This window comes from Anopheles ziemanni, assembly GCF_943734765.1.
Source record: "Anopheles ziemanni chromosome X unlocalized genomic scaffold, idAnoZiCoDA_A2_x.2 X_unloc_31, whole genome shotgun sequence".
NCBI lineage: Eukaryota > Metazoa > Arthropoda > Insecta > Diptera > Culicidae > Anopheles > Anopheles ziemanni.
In genome coordinates this window covers 49,305-70,505 of record NW_026689798.1, presented here as the reverse complement: position 1 = coordinate 70,505, position 21,201 = coordinate 49,305, and the positions used below count along the sequence as shown (strand labels likewise).

Sequence of the window (21,201 nt, the reverse complement as noted above, 5' to 3'; positions counted from 1 at the left end):
CTTAGAATTTATGAAAAATCGACTAAGTCCGAGATGCCATGAAGTAGGGATGCTGTATTGAGATGGGAGATGAAGAAGATCAAGATTCATCTCCATGCAGCATCCCATTCATCTCGCAGCATCCTAACATATGAATTTCTTAGAATGTATGAAAAATCGACTAAGTCCGAGATGCCTTTAAGTAGGGATGCTGTATTCAGATGGGAGATGAAGAAGATCAAGATTCATCTCCATGCAGCATCCCATTCCTCTCGCAGCATCCTAACATATGAATTTCTTAGAATTTATGAAAAATCGACTAAGTCCGAGATGCCTTTAAGTAGGGATGCTGTATTAGGATGGGAGATGAAGAAGATCAAGATTCATCTCCATGCAGCATCCCATTCATCTCGCAGCATCCCAACATATGTTTTTCTTTGAATTTATGAAAAATTGACTAAGTCCGAGATGCCTTTAAGTAGGGATGCTGTATTAAGATGGGAGATGAAGAAGATCAAGATTCATCTCCATGCAGCATCCCATTCATCTCGCAGCATCCTTACATATGAATTTCTTAGAATTTATGAAAAATCGACTAAGTCCGAGATGCCTTTAAGTAGGGATGCTGTATTAAGATGGGAGATGAAGAAGATCAAGATTCATGTCCATGCAGCATCCCATTCATCTCGCAGCATCCTAACATATGAATTTCTTAGAATTTATGAAAAATCGACTAAGTCCGAGATGCCTTTAAGTAGGGATGCTGTATTAAGATGGGAGATGGAGAAGATCAAGATTCATCTCCATGCAGCATCCCATTCCTCTCGCAGCATCCTAACATATGAATTTCTTAGAATTTATGAAAAATCGACTAAGTCCGAGATGCCTTTAAGTAGGGATGCTGTATTAAGATGGGAGATGAAGAAGATCAAGATTCATCTCCATGCAGCATCCCATTCATCTCGCAGCATCCTAACATATTAATTTCTTAGAATTTATGAAAAATCGACTAAGTCCGAGATGCCTTTAAGTAGGGATGCTGTATTAAGATGGGAGATGAAGAAGATCAAGATTCATCTCCATGCAGCATCCCATTCATCTCCCAGCATCCTTACATATGAATTTCTTCGAATTTATGAAAAATCGACTAAGTCCGAGTTGCCTTTAAGTAGGGATGCTGTATTAGGATGGGAGATGAAGAAGATCAAGATTCATCTCCATGCAGCATCCCATTCATCTCCACGCATCCTAACATATGTTTTTCTTAGAATTCATGAAAAATCGACTAAGTCCGAGATGCCTTTAAGTAGGGATGCTGTATTAAGATGGAAGATGAAGAAGATCAAGATTCATCTCCATGCAGCATCCCATTCATCTCGCAGCATCCTAACATATGTTTTTCTTTGAATTTATGAAAAATCAACTAAGTCCGAGATGCCTTTAAGTAGGGATGCTGTATTAAGATGGGAGATGAAGAAGATCAAGATTCATCTCCATGCAGCTTCCCATTCATCTCGCAGCATCCTAACATATGAATTTCTTAGAATTTATGAAAAATCGACTTAGTCCGAGATGCCTTTAAGTAGGGATGCTGTATTAAGATGGGAGATGAAGAAGATCAAGATTCATCTCCATGCAGCATCCCATTCATCTCGCAGCATCCTAACATATGAATTTCTTAGAATTTATGAAAAATCGACTAAGTCCGAGATGCCTTTAAGTAGGGATGCTGTATTGAGATGGGAGATGTAGAAGATCAAGATTCATCTCCATGCAGCATCCCATTCATCTCGCAGCATCCTAACATATGAATTTCTTAGAATTTATGAAAAATCGACTAAGTCCGAGATGCCTTTAAGTAGGGATGCTGTATTAAGATGGGAGATGAAGAAGATCAAGATTCATCTCCATGCAGCATCCCATTCATCTCGCAGCATCCCAACATATGTTTTTCTTAGAATTTATGAAAAATTGACTAAGTCCGAGATGCCTTTAAGTAGGGATGCTGTATTAAGATGGGAGATGAAGAAGATCAAGATTCATCTCCATGCAGCATCCCATTCATCTCGCAGCATCCTAACATATGAATTTCTTAGAATTTATGAAAAATCGACTAAGTCCGAGATGCCTTTAAGTAGGGATGCTGTATTAAGATGGGAGATGAAGAAGATCAAGATTCATCTCCATGCAGCATCCCATTCATCTCGCAGCATCCTAACATATGTTTTTCTTAGAATTTATGAAAAATTGACTAAGTCCGAGATGCCTTTAAGTAGGGATGCTGTATTAAGATGGGAGATGAAGAAGATCAAGATTCATCTCCATGCAGCATCCCATTCATCTCGCAGCATCCTAACATATGAATTTCTTAGAATTTATGAAAAATCGACTAAGTCCGAGATGCCTTTAAGTAGGGATGCTGTATTAAGATGGGAGATGAAGAAGATCAAGATTCATCTCCATGCAGCATCCCATTCCTCTCGCAGCATCCTAACATATGAATTTCTTAGAATTTATGAAAAATCGACTAAGTCCGAGATGCCTTTAAGTAGGGATGCTGTATTAAGATGGGAGATGAAGAAGATCAAGATTCATCTCCATGCAGCATCCCATTCATCTCGCAGCATCCTAACATATTAATTTCTTAGAATTTATGAAAAATCGACTAAGTCCGAGATGCCTTTAAGTAGGGATGCTGTATTAAGATGGGAGATGAAGAAGTTCAAGATTCATCTCCATGCAGCATCCCATTCATCTCGCAGCATCCTAACATATGTTTTTCTTAGAATTTATGAAAAATCGACTAAGTCCGAGATGCCATGAAGTAGGGATGCTGTATTGAGATGGGAGATGAAGAAGATCAAGATTCATCTCCATGCAGCATCCCATTCATCTCGCAGCATCCTAACATATGAATTTCTATGAATTTATGAAAAATCGACTAAGTCCGAGATGGCTTTAAGTAGGGATGCTGTATTGAGACGGGAGATGTAGGAGATCAAGATTCATCTCCATGCAGCATCCCATTCATCTCGCAGCATCCTAACATATTAATTTCTTAGAATTTATGAAAAATCGACTAAGTCCGAGATGCCTTTAAGTAGGGATGCTGTATTAAGATGGGAGATGAAGAAGATCAAGATTCATCTCCATGCAGCATCCCATTCATCTCGCAGCATCCTAACATATGAATTTCTTAGAATTTATGAAAAATCGACTAAGTCCGAGATGCCTTTAAGCAGGGATGCTGTATTGATATGGGAGATGTAAAAGATAAATATTCATCTCCATGCAGCATCCCATTCATCTCGCAGCATCCTAACATATGAATTTCTATGAATTTATGAAAAATCGACTAAGTCCGAGATGGCTTTAAGTAGGGATGCTGTATTGAGACGGGAGATGTAGGAGATCAAGATTCATCTCCATGCAGCATCCCATTCAGCTCCCAGCATCCTAACATATGAATTTCTTAGAATTTATGAAAAATCGACTAAGTCCGAGATACCTTTAAGTAGGGATGCTGTATTAAGATGGGAGATGAAGAAGATCAAGATTCATCTCCATGCAGCATCCCATTCATCTCGCTGCATCCTAACATATGAATTTCTTAGAATTTATGAAAAATCGACTAAGTCCGAGATGCCTTTAAGTAGGGATGCTGTATTAAGATGGGAGATGAAGAAGATCAAGATTCATCTCCATGCAGCATCCCATTCATCTCGCAGCATCCTAACATATGAATTTCTTAGAATTTATGAAAAATCGACTAAGTCAGAGATGCCTTTAAGTAGGGATGCTGTATTGAGATGGGAGATGAAGAAGATCAAGATTCATCTCCATGCAGCATCCCATTCATCTCCCAGCATCCAAACATATGAATTTCTTAGAATTTATGAAAAATCGACTTAGTCCGAGATGCCTTTAAGCAGGGATGCTGTATTGATATGGGAGATGTAAAAGATAAATATTCATCTCCATGCAGCATCCCATTCATCTCGCAGCATCCTAACATATGAATTTCTTAGAATTTATGAAAAATCGACTAAGTCCGAGATGCCTTTAAGTAGGGATGCTGTATTAAGATGGGAGATGTAGGAGATCAAGATTCATCTCCATGCAGCATCCCATTCATCTCGCAGCATCATAACATATGTTTTTCTTAGAATTTATGAAAAATCGACTAAGTCCGAGATGCCTTTAAGAAGGGATGCTGTATTAAGATGGGAGATGTTGAAGATCAAGATTCAACTCCATGCAGCATCCCATTCATCTCGCTGCATCCTAACATATGATTTTCTTAGAATTTATGAAAAATCGACTAAGTCCGAGATGCCTTTAAGTAGGGATGCTGTATTAAGATGGGAGATGTAGGAGATCAAGATTCATCTCCATGCAGCATCCCATTCATCTCGCAGCATCCAAACATATGTTTTTCTTAGAATTTATGAAAAATCGACTAAGTCCGAGATGCCTTTAAGTAGGGATGCTGTATTAAGATGGGAGATGAAGAAGATCAAGATTCATCTCCATGCAGCATCCCATTCACCTCGCAGCATCCTAACATATGAATTTCTTAGAATTTATGAAAAATCGACTTAGTCCGAGATGCCTTTAAGTAGGGATGCTGTATTAAGATGGAAGATGAAGAAGATCAAGATTCATCTCCATGCAGCATCCCATTCATTTCGCAGCATCCTAACATATGTTTTTCTTAGAATTTATGAAAAATCGACTAAGTCCGAGATGCCTTTAAGTAGGGATGCTGTATCGAGATGGGAGTTGAAGAAGATCAAGATTCATCTCCATGCAGCATCCCATTCATCTCGCAGCATCCTAACATATGAATTTCTTAGAATTTATGAAAAATCGACTAAGTCCGAGATGCCTTTAAGTAGGGATGCTGTATCGAGATGGGAGATGAAGAAGATCAAGATTCATCTCCATGCAGCATCCCATTCATCTCGCAGCATCCTAACATATGTTTTTCTTAGAATTTATGAAAAATCGACTAAGTCCGAGATGCCTTTAAGTAGGGATGCTGTATCGAGATGGGAGATGAAGAAGATCAAGATTCATCTCCATGCAGCATCCCATTCATCTCGCAGTATCCTAACATATGAATTTCTTAGAATTTATGAAAAATCGACTAAGTCAGAGATGCCTTTAAGTAGGGATGCTGTATTGAGATGGGAGATGTAGGAGATCAAGATTCATCTCCATGCAGCATCCCATTCATCTCGCAGCATCCTAACATATGAATTTCTTAGAATTTATGAAAAATCGACTAAGTCCGAGATGCCTTTAAGTAGGGATGCTGTATTAAGATGGGAGATGAAGAAGATCAAGATTCATCTCCATGCAGCATCCCATTCCTCTCGCAGCATCCTAACATATGAATTTCTTAGAATTTATGAAAAATCGACTAAGTCCGAGATGCCTTTAAGTAGGGATGCTGTATTAAGATGGGAGATGAAGAAGATCAAGATTCATCTCCATGCAGCATCCCATTCATCTCCCAGCATCCTAACATATGAATTTCTATGAATTTATGAAAAATCGACTAAGTCCGAGATGCCTTTAAGTAGGGATGCTGTATTAAGATGGAAGATGAAGAAGATCAAGATGCATCTCCATGCAGCATCCCATTCATCTCGCAGCATCCTTACATATGTTTTTCTTAGAATTTATGAAAAATCGACTAAGACCGAGATGGCTTTAAGTAGGGATGCTGTGTTGGGATGGGAGATGTAGGAGATCAAGATTCATCTCCATGCAGCATCCCATTCATCTCCCAGCATCGTAACATATGTTTTTCTTAGAATTTATGAAAAATCGATTAAGTCCGAGATGCCTTTAAGTAGGGATGCTGTATTAAGATGGTAGATGAATAAGATCAAGATTCATCTCCATGCAGCATCCCATTCATCTCGCAGCATCCTAACATGTGAATTTCTTAGAATTTATGAAAAATCGACTAAGTCCGAGATGCCTTTAAGTAGGGATGCTGTATTAAGATGGAAGATGAAGAAGATCAAGATTCATCTCCATGCAGCATCCCATTCATTTCGCAGCATCCTAACATATGTTTTTCTTAGAATTTATGAAAAATCGACTAAGTCCGAGATGCCTTTAAGTAGGGATGCTGTATCGAGATGGGAGTTGAATAAGATCAAGATTCATCTCCATGCAGCATCCCATTCATCTCGCAGCATCCTAACATATGAATTTCTTAGAATTTATGAAAAATCGACTAAGTCCGAGATGCCTTTAAGTAGGGATGCTGTATCGAGATGGGAGATGAAGAAGATCAAGATTCATCTCCATGCAGCATCCCATTCATCTCGCAGCATCCTAACATATGTTTTTCTTAGAATTTATGAAAAATCGACTAAGTCCGAGATGCCTTTAAGTAGGGATGCTGTATCGAGATGGGAGATGAAGAAGATCAAGATTCATCTCCATGCAGCATCCCATTCATCTCGCTGCATCCTAACATATGATTTTCTTAGAATTTATGAAAAATCGACTAAGTCAGAGATGCCTTTAAGTAGGGATGCTGTATTGAGATGGGAGATGTAGGAGATCAAGATTCATCTCCATGCAGCATCCCATTCATCTCGCAGCATCCTAACATATGAATTTCTTAGAATTTATGAAAAATCGACTAAGTCCGAGATGCCTTTAAGTAGGGATGCTGTATTAAGATGGGAGATGAAGAAGATCAAGATTCATCTCCATGCAGCATCCCATTCCTCTCGCAGCATCCTAACATATGAATTTCTTAGAATTTATGAAAAATCGACTAAGTCCGAGATGCCTTTAAGTAGGGATGCTGTATTAAGATGGGAGATGAAGAAGATCAAGATTCATCTCCATGCAGCATCCCATTCATCTCCCAGCATCGTAACATATGTTTTTCTTAGAATTTATGAAAAATCGATTAAGTCCGAGATGCCTTTAAGTAGGGATGCTGTATTAAGATGGTAGATGAATAAGATCAAGATTCATCTCCATGCAGCATCCCATTCATCTCGCAGCATCCTTACATATGTTTTTCTTAGAATTTATGAAAAATCGACTAAGACCGAGATGGCTTTAAGTAGGGATGCTGTGTTGGGATGGGAGATGTAGGAGATCAAGATTCATCTCCATGCAGCATCCCATTCATCTCCCAGCATCCTAACATATGAATTTCTTCGAATTTATGAAAAATCGACTAAGTCCGAGATGCCTTTAAGTAGGGATGCTGTATTAAGATGGGAGATGAAGAAGATCAAGATTCATCTCCATGCAGCATCCCATTCATCTCGCAGCATCCTAACATATGTTTTTCTATGAATTTATGAAAAATCGACTAAGTCCGAGATGCCTTTAAGTAGGGATGCTGTATTAAGATGGGAGATGAAAAAGATCAAGATTTATCTCCATGCAGCATCCCATGCATCTCGCAGCATCCTAACATGTGAATTTCTTAGAATTTATGAAAAATCGACTAAGTCCGAGATGCCTTTAAGTAGAGATGCTGTATTAAGATGGGAGATGCAGAAGATCAAGATTCATCTCCATGCAGCATCCTATTCATCTCGCAGCATCCTAACATATGAATTTCTTAGAATTTATGAAAAATCGACAAAGTCCGAGATGCCTTTAAGTAGGGATGCTGTATTAAGATGGGAGATGTAGGAGATCAAGATTCATCTCCATGCAGCATCCCATTCATCTCCCAGCATCCTAACATATGGATTTCTATGAATTTATGAAAAATCGACTAAGTACGAGATGCCTTTAAGTAGGGATGCTGTATTAAGATGGGGGATGAAGAAGATCAAGATTCATCTCCATGCAGCATCCCATTCATCTCGCAGCATCCTAACATATGATTTTCTTAGAATTTATGAAAAATCGACTAAGTCCGAGATGCCTTTAAGTAGGGATGCTGTATTAAGATGGGAGATGAAGAAGATCAAGATTCATCTCCATGCAGCATCCCATTCATCTCGCAGCATCCTAATATATGAATTTCTTAGAATTTATGAAAAATTGACTAAGACCGAGATGCCTTTAAGCAGGGATGCTGTATTAAGACGGGAGATGAAGTAGATCAAGATTCATCTCCATGCAGCATCTCGTTCATCTCGCAGCATCCTTACATATGAATTTCTTAGATTTTATGAAAAAACGACTTAGTCCGAGATGCCTTCAAGTAGGGATGCTGTATTAAGTTAGGAGATGAAAAAGATCAAGATTCATCTCCATGCAGCATCCCATTCATCTCCCAGCATCCTAACATATGTTTTTCTATGAATTTATGAAAAATCGACTAGGTCCGAGATGCCTTTAAGTAGGGATGCTGTATTAAGATGGGAGATGAAGAAGATCAAGATTCATCTCCATGCAGCATCCCATTCATCTCCCAGCATCCTAACATATGTTTTTCTATGAATTTATGAAAAATCGACTAAGTCCGAAATGCCTTTAAGTAGGGATGCTGTATTAAGATGGGAGATGAAAAAGATCAAGATTTTTCTCCATGCAGCATCCCATGCATCTCGCAGCATCCTTACATATGAATTTCTATGAATTTATGAAAAATCGACTAAGTCCGAGATGGCTTTAAGTAGGGATGCTGTATTGAGATAAGAGATGTAGGAGATCAAGATTCATCTCCATGCAGCATCCCATTCATCTCGCAGCATCCTAACATATGAATTTCTATGAATTTATGAAAAATCGACTAAGTCCGAGATGCCTTTAAGTAGGGATGCTGTATTGAGACGGGAGATGTAGGAGATCAATATTCATCTGCATGCAGCATCCCATTCATCTCGCAGCATCCTAACATATGAATTTCTATGAATTTATGAAAAATCGACTAAGTCCGAGATGCCTTCAAGTAGGGATGCTGTATTAAGATGGGAGATGAAGAAGATCAAGATTCATCTCCATGCAGCATCCCATTCTTCTCCCAGCATCCTAACATATGAATTTCTATGAATTTATGAAAAATCGACTAAGTCCGAGATGCCTTTAAGTAGGGATGCTGTATTGAGATGAGAGATGTAGGAGATCAAGATTCATCTCCATGCAGCATCCCATTCATCTCGCAGCATCCTAACATATGAATTTCTATGAATTTATGAAAAATCGACTAAGTCCGAGATGGCTTTAAGTAGGGATGCTGTATTGAGATGAGAGATGTAGGAGATCAAGATTCATCTCCATGCAGCATCCCATTCATCTCGCAGCTTCCTAACATATGAATTTCTATGAATTTATGAAAAATCGACTAAGTCCGAGATGCCTTTAAGTAGGGATGCTGTATTGAGACGGGAGATGTAGGAGATCAATATTCATCTGCATGCAGCATCCCATTCATCTCGCAGCATCCTAACATATGAATTTCTATGAATTTATGAAAAATCGACTAAGTCCGAGATGCCTGCAAGTAGGGATGCTGTATTGAGATGGGAGATGTAGGAGATCAAGATTCATCTCCATGCAGCATCCCATTCATCTCGCAGCATCCTAACATATGAATTTCCTAGAATTTATGAAAAATCGGCTAAGTCCGAGGTGCCATTAGGAAGGGATGCTGTATTAAGATGGGAGATGAAGAAGAGCAAGATTCATCTCCATGCAGCATCCCATTTATCTCGCTGCATCCTAACATGTGTTTTTCTTAGAATTTATGAAAAACCGACTAAGTCCGAGATTCCTTTAAGAAGGGATGCTGTATTAAGATGGGAGATGAAGAAGATCAAGATTCATCTCCATGCAGCATCCCATTCATCTCGCAGCATCCTTACATATGAATTTCTAAGAATTAATGAAAACTCGACTAAGTCCGAGATGCCTTTAAGAAGGGATGCTGTATTAAGATGGGAGATGAAGAAGATCAAGATTCATCTCCATGCAGCATCCCATTTATCTCGCAATATCCTAACATATGTTTATCTTTGAATTTATGAAAAATCGTTTAAGTCCGAGATGCCTTTAAGTAGGGATGCTGTATTGAGATGGGGGATGAAGAAGATCAAGATTCATCTCCATGCAGCATCCCATTTATCTCGCAGCATCCTAACATATGTTTTTCTTAGAATTTATGAAAAATCGACTAAGTCCGAGATGCCTTTAAGTAGGGATGCTGTATTAAGATGGGAGATGAAGAAGATCAAGATTCATCTCCATGCAGCATCCCATTCATCTCGGAGCATCCTAACATATGTTTTTCTTAGAATTTATGAAAAATCGACTAAGTCCGAGATTCCTTTAAGTAGGGATGCTGTATTAAGATGGGAGATTAAGAAGATCAAGATTCATCTCCATGCATAATCCCATACATCTCGCAGCATCCTAACATATGTTTTTCTTAGAATTTATGAAAAATCGACTAAGTCCGAGATGCCCTTAAGTAGGGATGCTGTATTAAGATGAGAGATGAATAAGATCAAGATTCATCTCCATGCAGCATCCCATTCATCTCCCAGCATCCTAACATATGTTTTTCTTAGAATTTATTAAAAATCGACTAAGTCCGAGATGCCTTTAAGTAGGGATGCTGTATTGAGATGAGAGATGTAGGAGATCAAGATGCATCTCCATGCAGCATCCCATTCATCTCGCAGCATCCTAACATATGTTTTTCTTAGAATTTATGAAAAATCGACTAAGTCCGAGATGCCTTTAAGTAGGGATGCTGTATTAAGATGGGAGATGAAGAAGAGCAAGATTCATCTCCATGCAGCATCCCATTCATCTCGCAGCATCCTTACATATGATTTTCTTAGAATTTATGAAAAATCGACTAAGTCCGAGATGCCTTTAAGTAGGGATGCTGTATTAAGATGAGAGATGAATAAGATCAAGATTCATCTCCATGCAGCATCCCATTCATCTCCCAGCATCCTAACATATGTTTTTCTTAGAATTTATGAAAAATCTACTAAGTCCGAGATTCCTTAAAGTAGGGATGCTGTATTAAGATGGGAGATAAAGAAGATCAAGATACATCTCCATGCAGCATCCCATTCATCTCGCAGCATCCTTACATATGATTTTCTTAGAATTTATGAAAAATCGACTAAGTCCGAGATGCCTTTAAGTAGGGATGCTGTATTAAGATGAGAGATGAATAAGATCAAGATTCATCTCCATGCAGCATCCCATTCATCTCCCAGCATCCTAACATATGAATTTCTTAGAATTTATGAAAAATCGACTAAGTCCGAGATGCCTTTAAGTAGGGATGCTGTATTAGGATGGGAGATGAAGAAGATCAAGATTCATCTCCATGCAGCATCCCATTCATCTCGCAGCATCCTAACATATGAATTTCTTAGAATTTATGAAAAATCGACTAAGTCCGAGATGCCTTTAAGCAGGGATGCTGTATTGAGATGAGAGATGTAGGAGATCAAGATTCATCTCTACGCAGCATCCCATTCATCTCGCAGCATCCTAACATATGAATTTCTATGAATTTTTGAAAAATCGACTAAGTCCGAGATGCCTTTAAGTAGGAATGCTGTATTGAGATGGGAGATGTAGGAGATCAAGATTCATCTCCATGCAGCATCCCATCCATCTCGCAGCATCCTAACATATGAATTTCTTAGAATTTATGAAAAATCGACTAAGACCGAGATGGCTTTAAGTAGGGATGCTGTATTAAGATGGGAGATGTAGGAGATCAAGATTCATCTCCATGCAGCATCCCATTCATCTCCCAGCATCCTAACATATGAATTTCTTAGAATTTATGAAAAATCGACTAAGTCCGAGATGCCTTTAAGTAGGGATGCTGTATTAAGATGGGAGATGAAGAAGATCAAGATTCATCTCCATGCAGCATCCCATTCATCTCGCAGCATCCTAACATATGTTTTTCTTAGAATTTATGAAAAATCGACTAAGTCCGAGATGCATTTAAGTAGGGATGCTGTATTAAGATGGGAGATGAAGAAGATCAAGATTCATCTCCATGCAGCATCCCATTCATCTCGCAGCATCCTAACATATGTTTTTCTTAGAATTTATGAAAAATCGACTAAGTCCGAGATGGCTTTAAGTAGGGATGCTGTATTGAGATGAGAGATGTAGGAGATCAAGATTCATCTCCATGCAGCATCCCATTCATCTCGCAGCATCCTAACATATGAATTTCTATGAATTTATGAAAAATCGACTAAGTCCGAGATGCCTTTAAGTAGGGATGCTGTATTGAGATGGGAGATGTAGGAGATCAAGATTCATCTCCATGCAGCATCCCATTCATCTCCCAGCATCCTAACATATGAACTTCTTAGAATTTATGAAAAATCGACTAAGTCCGAGATGCCTTTAAGTAGGGATGCTGTATTAAGATGGGAGATGTAGGAGATCAAGATTCATCTCCATGCAGCATCCCATTCATCTCGCAGCATCCTAACATATGTATTTCTATGAATTTATGAAAAATCGACTAAGTCCGAGATGCCTTTAAGAAGGGATGCTGTATTGAGATGGGAGATGAAGAAGATCAAGATTCATCTCCATGCAGCATCCTATTCATCTCCCAGCATCCTAACATATGAATTTCTTCGAATTTATGAAAAATCGACTATGTCCGAGATGCCTTTAAGTAGGGATGCTGTATTAAGTTAGGAGATGAAAAAGATCAAGATTCATCTCCATGCAGCATCCCATTCATCTCGCAGCATCCTAACATATGAATTTCTTAGAATTTATGAAAAATCGACTAAGTCCGAGATGCCTTTAAGCAGGGATGCTGTATTGAGATGAGAGATGTAGGAGATCAAGATTCATCTCTACGCAGCATCCCATTCATCTCGCAGCATCCTAACATATGAATTTCTATGAATTTTTGAAAAATCGACTAAGTCCGAGATGCCTTTAAGTAGGGATGCTGTATTGAGATGGGAGATGTAGGAGATCAAGATTCATCTCCATGCAGCATCCCATCCATCTCGCAGCATCCTAACATATGAATTTCTTAGAATTTATGAAAAATCGACTAAGACCGAGATGGCTTTAAGTAGGGATGCTGTATTAAGATGGGAGATGTAGGAGATCAAGATTCATCTCCATGCAGCATCCCATTCATCTCCCAGCATCCTAACATATGAATTTCTTAGAATTTATGAAAAATCGACTAAGTCCGAGATGCCTTTAAGTAGGGATGCTGTATTAAGATGGGAGATGAAGAAGATCAAGATTCATCTCCATGCAGCATCCCATTCATCTCGCAGCATCCTAACATATGTTTTTCTTAGAATTTATGAAAAATCGACTAAGTCCGAGATGCATTTAAGTAGGGATGCTGTATTAAGATGGGAGATGAAGAAGATCAAGATTCATCTCCATGCAGCATCCCATTCATCTCGCAGCATCCTAACATATGATTTTCTTAGAATTTATGAAAAATCGACTAAGTCCGAGATGCCTTTAAGTAGGGATGCTGTATTAAGATGGGAGATGAAGAAGATCAAGATTCATCTCCATGCAGCATCCCATTCATCTCGCAGCATCCTAATATATGAATTTCTTAGAATTTATGAAAAATTGACTAAGACCGAGATGCCTTTAAGCAGGGATGCTGTATTAAGACGGGAGATGAAGTAGATCAAGATTCATCTCCATGCAGCATCTCGTTCATCTCGCAGCATCCTTACATATGAATTTCTTAGATTTTATGAAAAAACGACTTAGTCCGAGATGCCTTCAAGTAGGGATGCTGTATTGAGATGGGAGATGAAGAAGATCAAGATTCATCTCCATGTAGCATCCCATTCATCTCCCAGCATCCTAACATATGAATTTCTTCGAATTTATGAAAAATCGACTAAGTCCGAGATGCCTTTAAGTAGGGATGCTGTATTAAGATGGGAGATGAAGAAGATCAAGATTCATCTCCATGCAGCATCCCATTCATCTCGCAGCATCCTAACATATGTTTTTCTATGAATTTATGAAAAATCGACTAAGTCCGAGATGCCTTTAAGTAGGGATGCTGTATTAAGATGGGAGATGAAAAAGATCAAGATTTATCTCCATGCAGCATCCCATGCATCTCGCAGCATCCTAACATGTGAATTTCTTAGAATTTATGAAAAATCGACTAAGTCCGAGATGCCTTTAAGTAGAGATGCTGTATTAAGATGGGAGATGCAGAAGATCAAGATTCATCTCCATGCAGCATCCCTTTCATCTCGCAGCATCCTAACATATGAATTTCTTAGAATTTATGAAAAATCGACAAAGTCCGAGATGCCTTTAAGTAGGGATGCTGTATTAAGATGGGAGATGTAGGAGATCAAGATTCATCTCCATGCAGCATCCCATTCATCTCCCAGCATCCTAACATATGGATTTCTATGAATTTATGAAAAATCGACTAAGTACGAGATGCCTTTAAGTAGGGATGCTGTATTAAGATGGGGGATGAAGAAGATCAAGATTCATCTCCATGCAGCATCCCATTCATCTCGCAGCATCCTAACATATGTATTTCTATGAATTTATGAAAAATCGACTAAGTCCGAGATGCCTTTAAGTAGGGATGCTGTATCGAGATGGGAGATGAAGAAGATCAAGATTCATCTCCATGCAGCATCTCTTTCATCTCGCAGCATCCTAACATATGTTTTTCTTAGAATTTATGAAAAATCGATTAAGTCCGAGATGCCTTTAAGTAGGGATGCTGTATCGAGATGGGAGATGAAGAAGATCAAGATTCATCTCCATGCAGCATCCCATTCATCTCGCAGCATCCTAACATATGAATTTCTTAGAATTTATGAAAAATCGACTAAGTCCGAGATGCCTTTTGCTAGGGATGCTGTATTGAGATGAGAGATGTAGGAGATCAAGATTCATCTCCATGCAGCATCCCATTCATCTCGCAGCATCCTTAAATATGAATTTCTATGAATTTATGAAAAATCGACTAAGTCCGAGATGGCTTTAAGTAGGGATGCTGTATTGAGATGAGAGATGTAGGAGATCAAGATTCATCTCCATGCAGCATCCCATTCATCTCGCAGCATCCTAACATATGAATTTCTATGAATTTATGAAAAATCGACTAAGTCCGAGATGCCTTTAAGTAGGGATGCTGTATTGAGACGGGAGATGTAGGAGATCAATATTCATCTGCATGCAGCATCCCAGTCATCTCGCAGCATCCTAACATATGAATTTCTATGAATTTATGAAAAATCGACTAAGTCCGAGATGCCTTCAAGTAGGGATGCTGTATTAAGATGGGAGATGAAGAAGATCAAGATTCATCTCCTTGCAGCATCCCATTCATCTCCCAGCATCCTAACATATGAATTTCTATGAATTTATGAAAAATCGACTAAGTACGAGATGCCTTTAAGTAGGGATGCTGTATTAAAATAGGAGATTAAGAAGATCAAGATTCATCTCCATGCAGCATCCCATTCATCTCCCAGCATCCTTACATATGTTTTTCTTAGAATTTATGAAAAATCGACTAAGTCCGAGATGCCTTTAAGTATTGATGCTGTATTAAGATGGGAGATGAAGAAGATCAAGATTCATCTCCATGCAGCATATCACTCATCTCCCAGCATCCTAACATATGTTTTTCTTAGAATTTATGAAAAATCGACTAAGTCCGAGATGCCTTTAAGTAGGGATGCTGTTTTGAGATGGGAGATGTAGAAGATCAACATTCATCTCCGTGCAGCATCCCATTCATCTCTTAGCATCCAAACATATGTTTTTCTTAGAATTTATGAAAAATCGACTAAGTCCGAGATGCCTGTAAGTAGGGATGCTGTATTAAGATGGGAGATGAAGAAGATCAAGATTCATCTCCATGCAGCATCCCATTCATCTCCCAGCATCCTAACATATGTTTTTCTTAGAATTTATGAAAAATCGACTAAGTCCGAGATGCATTTAAGTAGGGATGCTGTATTAAGATGGGAGATGAAGAAGATCAAGATTCATCTCCACGCAGCATCCCATTCATCTCGCAGCATCCTAACATATGTTTTTCTTAGAATTTATGAAAAATCGACTAAGTCCGAGATGGCTTTAAGTAGGGATGCTGTATTGAGATGAGAGATGTAGGAGATCAAGATTCATCTCCATGCAGCATCCCATTCATCTCGCAGCATCCTAACATATGTTTTTCTATGAATTTATGAAAAATCGACTAAGTCCGAGATGCCTTTAAGTAGGGATGCTGTATTGAGATGGGAGATGTAGGAGATCAAGATTCATCTCCATGCAGCATCCCATTCATCTCCCAGCATCCTAGCATATGAATTTCTTAGAAGTTATGAAAAATCGACTAAGTCCGAGATGCCTTTAAGTAGGGATGCTGTATTAAGATGGGAGATGAAGAAGATCAAGATTCATCTCCATGCAGCATCCCATTCATCTCCCAGCATCCTAACATATGAATTTCTATGAATTTATGAAAAATCGACTAAGTCCGAGATGCCTTTAAGTAGGGATGCTGTATTGAGATGGGAGATGTAGGAGATCAAGATTCATCTCCATGCAGCATCCCATTCATCTCCCAGCATCCTAACATATGCTTTTCTTAGAATTTATGAAAAATCGACTAAGTCCGAGATGCCTTTAAGTAGGGATGCTGTATTAAGATGAGAGATGAAGAAGATCAAGATTCATCTCCATGCAGCATCCCATTCATCTCGCAGCATCCTAACATATGTTTTACTTAGAATTTATGAAAAATCGTTTAAGTCCAAGATGCCTTTAAGTAGGGATGCTGTATTAAGATGGGAGATGCAGAAGATCAAGATTCATCTCCATGCAGCATCCCATTCATCTCGCAGCATCCTAACATATGTTTTTTAGAATTTATGAAAACTCGACTAAGTCCGAGATGCCTTTAAGTAGGGATGCTGTATTAAGATGGGAGATGAAGATGATCAAGATTCATCTCCATGCAGCATCCAATTCATCTCCCAGCATCCTAACATATGTTTTTCTTAGAATTTATGAAAAATCAACTTAGTCCGAGATGTCGTCAAGTAGGGATGCTGTATTAAGAGGGGAGCTACTAGATGGTTCGATTGGTCTTTCGCCCCTATGCCCAACTCTGACAATCGATTTGCACGTCAGAATTGCTTCGGTCCTCCATCAGGGTTTCCCCTGACTTCGACCTGATCAGGCATAGTTCACCATCTTTCGGGTCACATCCTACGCGCTCACGGTATGTTCCGTCGGTACCCGACGGTCCACCACCAGCCCCCGGAGGGTCCGGCTTCTACGACCATCAGGACTTCGGGCAAACACCCGGGGATGGAGGGGTGCACAGCTAGCCAATCCTTGCGGACTGTGGTGCACCCGTAATCCCGCACACTAGCCAGTTGCTTTGTCTTCGCCTTTGGGTTTGCTACTTCCCATTGACTTGCGCGCAAGATAGACTTCTTGGTCCGTGTTTCAAGACGGGTCCCGTAGGTACCTCAATTAGTTAATGCATCGCCGATCAGGAGCACTGGTCGCCCCGGGCTCGCGCCCAGTTACATGCCCAAACATGCGCTTCCAGCCACTCTAGTTCGTTCAAGCCCATCACGCGTCCAACGGCACACCTGAACTTAGCCGAAAACCGGTTACCCGAAGGGTTCCGATAGCCCATCGTCACCTGAAGGTACGTAGAGGGTCGACAGCAGTTTCTTGGGACCTATTGTCAGACATGCTCGCGGCAACCGGAGTCACCGCTAACATTTCGTAATGGATCACGATGTCCACACGCGGACCATGACAACTCACAAGGGTCGGGTCAGTCCAGAGAGGTTCTGCTGACAGTCCAGGTGAGGGCGTCATGGCCCTATGGATAATTGAGTTCAACGAGCTTCACACCCTCGGCAGTTTCACGTACTATTTGACTCTCTATTCAGAGTGCTTTTCAACTTTCCCTCACGGTACTTGTTTACTATCGGTCTCATGGTTGTATTTAGCTTTAGAAGGAGTTTACCTCCCACTTAGTGCTGCACTATCAAGCAACACGACTCCATGGCACGCTCGGTCCATCATCCAACGGGCGCTGTTCTACGGGCCTATCACCCTCTATGGGTTCTGAGCCACATTCAAGTTGGACTTGAAAAGCGCTAAGATGACGGATAGTGAGACGCACCAGTACACGGAATCGGATAGACGGACTGGCCGCCACCCCTACGTGCTGAGCTTCTCCCGTTTCGCTCGCAGCTACTCAGGGAATCCCGGTTGGTTTCTTTTCCTCCCCTTATTAATATGCTTAAATTCAGGGGGTTGTCACACATGAACTGAGGCTTATGTACCTTGCGGTTGTTATCGTCACATCTGGCTTGCGACTACTTTGTTTCAATGTCCAATATGTACCGTTGGACTCGGTTAACGGGCTGTTAGCCCGCGTGTGGTTTAACTCACTGATACCTTCCATTGCCCATACGCTAGTTTGTTTGTGTTCCTTTGGTCAACTTCCATACTTGAATCATTTGTGCTACCGCTGCTGCTTCGACGCTACTTTGACATCTTCGCTTCTATTTAAATAAATAAATAAGCTGAAGCTAGACATCAGTAAACACCACCACAGACACCACAAGCACGCCTTCTCCTCGTACTTCCGCCTCACGCGGGAACACGGACGCTCTAAATACTTCGAATTCCAATGCCAGTATATTGTAAACCACGGGTTCTTTAATGCTAGCGGGTCGTCGCGACCCTAGTTAACATCATGGTGCACGTCTCGTGACGGGTGTCACGGCGTAGTTAAATGTATGCGATACATTTCTCAAATATAAGCGCTCAGTCATCTGTACATCATGGTAGGTTCCCACGACGTGCAATATGCGTTCAACTTATCAATGTTCATGTGTCCTGCAGTTCACATTATGACGCGCAGTTAGCTGCGGTCTTCATCGATCCATGAGCCGAGTGATCCACTGCCGAGGGTGACTAACTTGCGTAAGCCGCCGCTGTGCGCGTATACCCGTTCCCCGTAGGGAGGAGCAAGCCGCCGCTTAGAGACGAAGCATAAAGTGTCCTCATTCCACATAGGGCAAGCTGGATGAATCCATTTTACCCAGGACGGCCGAAGCGGCGTGGACCAGGGGAGAACTGAACCTTATACTTCACACCACAGTAAGTCTACGTGTCCTCTTCCACATAGGGCAAGCTAGAACTAACTATCTTACCCAGGACTGCCGAAGCAGCGTGGACCAGGGGAGGAACACACTTTTCATGGAAACGTAAGGCATCCATGACTGCCATAACGTAAGCCGCCGCTGTGCGCGTATACCCGTTCCCCGTAGGGAGGAGCAAGCCGCCGCTTAGAGACGAAGCATAAAGTGTCCTCATTCCACATAGGGCAAGCTGGATGAATCCATTTTACCCAGGACGGCCGAAGCGGCGTGGACCAGGGGAGAACTGAACTTTATACTTCACACCACAGTAAGTCTACGTGTCCTCTTCCACATAGGGCAAGCTAGAACTAACTATCTTACCCAGGACTGCCGAAGCAGCGTGGACCAGGGGAGGAACACACTTTTCATAGAAACGTAAGGCATCCATGACTGCCATAGTGCGTAAGCCGCCGCTGTGCGCGTAAACCCGTTCCCCGTAGGGAGGAGTCAAGCCGCCGCTTAGAGACGAAGTATGAAGTGTCCTCTTCCACATAGGGCAAGCTAGAATGAACTATCTTACCCAGGACCGCCGAAGCAGCGTGGACCAGGGGAGAACTGAACTTTATACTTCACACCACAGTATTGAGTAATGTGCCCTCTTCCACATAGGGCAAGCTGGAATGTTCCATTTTACCCAGGACGGCCGAAGCGGCGTGGACCAGTGGAGGACTACACAATCATGAGGTTTGATATCGACTTGTGTGTTTCAATAGGATACCGATGGTATGGTTTGAACCGATTTGATTTAGCCATTCTGAAGTCATCACTTGGTTGAAGCGCTGAACTAGGGAGGCATCGTTTACATATATATTGGTTTTCGCATGCTCTACTAGGTTAATGTCATGAGGTTGGCTATCGAGCATGCCCAAGTGATGACTTGATTGTGTGCTTGCTTGAATTCTTCACATTTCATACCATCGGTTAGTTGTCGAATCATTCCTCGATCATAACCTTCGTTCTTGGTTCATGTATGCTCTCTTCCACATAGGGCAAGCTAGAAATAACTATCTTACCCAGGACCGCCGAAGCAGCGTGGACCAGGGGAGAACTATACTTTGTCTTGTATGCCCTCTTCCACATAGGGCAAGCTAGAACTAACTATCTTACCCAGGACCGCCGAAGCAGCGTGGACCAGTGGAGGACTATACTTTGTTCATAACACCACAGTATTGAGTAATGTGCCCTCTTCCACATAGGGCAAGCTAGAATGAACTATCTTACCCAGGACCGCCGGAGCAGTGTGGACCAGTGGAGGACTACACAATCATGAGGTTTGATATCGACTTGTGTGTTTCAATAGGGTACCGATGGTATGTTTTGAACCGATTTGATTTAGCCATTCTGAAATCATCACTTGGTTGAAGCGCTGAACTATTGAGGGGCATCGTTTACATATATATTGGTTTTCGCATGCTCTACTAGGTTAATGTCATAGGGTTGGCTATCGAGCATGCCCAAGTGATGACTTGATTGTGTGCTTGCTTGAATTCTTCACATTTCATACCATCGGTTAGTTGTCGAATCATTCCTCGATCATAACCTTCGTTCTTGGTTCATGTATGCTCTCTTCCACATAGGGCAAGCTAGAATAAACTATCTTACCCAGGACCGCCGAAGCAGCGTGGACCAGGGGAGAACTATACTTTGTCTTGTATGCCCTCTTCCACATAGGGCAAGCTAGAACTAACTATCTTACCCAGGACCGCCGAAGCAGCGTGGACCAGTGGAGGACTATACTTTGTTCATAACACCACAGTATTGAGTAATGTGCCCTCTTCCACATAGGGCAAGCTAGAATGAACTATCTTACCCAGGACCGCCGGAGCAGTGTGGACCAGTGGAGGACTACACAATCATGAGGTTTGATATCGACTTGTGTGTTTCAATAGGGTACCGATGGTATGTTTTGAACCGATTTGATTTAGCCATTCTGAAATCATCACTTGGTTGAAGCGCTGAACTAGGGAGGGGCATCGTTTACATATATATTGGTTTTCGCATGCTCTACTAGGTTAATGTCATAGGGTTGGCTATCGAGCATGCCCAAGTGATG

General features: G+C 40.9%; 1 non-coding gene across 1 annotated transcript; it reads right to left on the bottom strand.

Annotated features, from left to right (window-relative positions):
* Window positions 1-18,765: 18,765 nt before the first annotated feature.
* LOC131292107 (5.8S ribosomal RNA) lies at window positions 18,766-18,920 on the bottom strand. The gene has a single exon (XR_009189806.1). It is a non-coding gene; the product is annotated as a 5.8S ribosomal RNA (ribosomal RNA).
* Between the last annotated feature and the right edge of the window lie 2,281 nt (window positions 18,921-21,201).